Here is a 1434-nt window from a genome sequence, read left to right on the forward strand (position 1 = left end):
CCCATGCGTGCAGAGCACAATGGATTAGCAGTCCATCGCCTTAACCACTCGGCCACCTCTTCTGCTATTCTGCACAAACCCTGGAACGTGAGACCCTGGAACGGGAGAGGTTGCCTCACAAATGAAAGGGGGTCAATGGCTCAAACTGCTGCAAACACTAAAGAGCTCTGTTTCTGCTTTACCGCTGAGGTCCTCCTCTGAAAAGCACAAGACCACCCGGGTTCACTGGCCTGCTGTGCGCGCATCATCCAGTTAGGCCGACCTGCCTGCCTGTATATTAAAAAAAAAAAAAAAAAAAAAAAAAAGAAAAAAAGAGCAGGAAAACAAGACGTCCCAGAAAAAGGGAGAGGGGGCGCGCACCCTTTAGCTGTCTGTCTCTGTCTGTCTGTCTGTCTGTCTCTCTCTCTCTCTCTCTCTCTCTCTCTCTTTTTTGACCTTTCGGAGAATTGTGCACCGTTCCCGGAGGTACTGCAATACCGGGTCGATGCGTGGAGTGGACGAAGCAAGCCCCGCTTCCATCTCCCGCTTCCAAAAATCAATTTAATATAGACGGTCCCCCTATGGGGGACGTATTCGATATTAAACTGATAAGAACAGATTTTATTTACCATAGATGTTTTATTCAACACCAATATTTAGATTATAAGAAATAATAACACAAATACAATACACAGACAAAAAACTACAACAAACCAAGAAAAAAAACACATTTTCATATTTGCAAATTATTACATTTTCCTGCCAAAATTCAAACTCCACCAAGCACTATAAAATGTATTTTAGTTATATTACTTTCCCCCAACTCTAAGGTGTTTAAACATAGAAAATGTTTAAACAATTTCATTGTAAACAAAACAATAAACAATGCATAGCAGTCTTTTCCTATAGCTCAGTATTCAGAGGAACTTCCAGACAGTCTTTCTCTTCACATGCTTCCTTTCCAGTTCAGTCTGGTCCACATCCTCCAGCAAGGCAGAACAAAACAAAACAGGGAACAGTTCCCAAAACGCAACTGCCATTCAGTCCCGGCAAAGGGGAGCTTTGCTCCTGCCACCTTGAAAGCGAGGACTCCTTGCCCCACTCAACAGCTCCGTTTCTGCTTTACCGCTGCTGCTCTTCCTCCTCCCTTGAGTGCAAGGCCTTCTGGGAACACTGGCCTGGCCTCATCGTCTAGCTAAGCCAGCCTGCCTGCCTGTCTTCCTTCCTTCCTTCCAAAAAAGAAAGAGCGGTAAAATATACAAAAGAGGGAGGAGAGCCACACAGGGGGCACACACCATTTAGCTCCGTCTGTCTGTCTGTCTGTCATACATTCAAAATAAAACATTCTTAAATTACTTTCATTGTACCTGGCAAGAGCTGTTTCCACTACAAAAGCCTCACCTTGAAACTGCCAAGGATCCACTCAGATCTTTCTTGCCAATGCCAGCACCTAAA

General features: G+C 44.5%; 1 pseudogene; it reads right to left on the reverse strand.

Moving 5' to 3' along the window:
- Nucleotides 1-443: 443 nt before the first annotated feature.
- LOC121305124 lies at nt 444-651 on the reverse strand (annotated as a pseudogene).
- Between the last annotated feature and the right edge of the window lie 783 nt (nt 652-1434).

This window comes from Polyodon spathula, chromosome 41 (assembly GCF_017654505.1).
Source record: "Polyodon spathula isolate WHYD16114869_AA chromosome 41, ASM1765450v1, whole genome shotgun sequence".
Classification (NCBI taxonomy): domain Eukaryota; kingdom Metazoa; phylum Chordata; class Actinopteri; order Acipenseriformes; family Polyodontidae; genus Polyodon; species Polyodon spathula.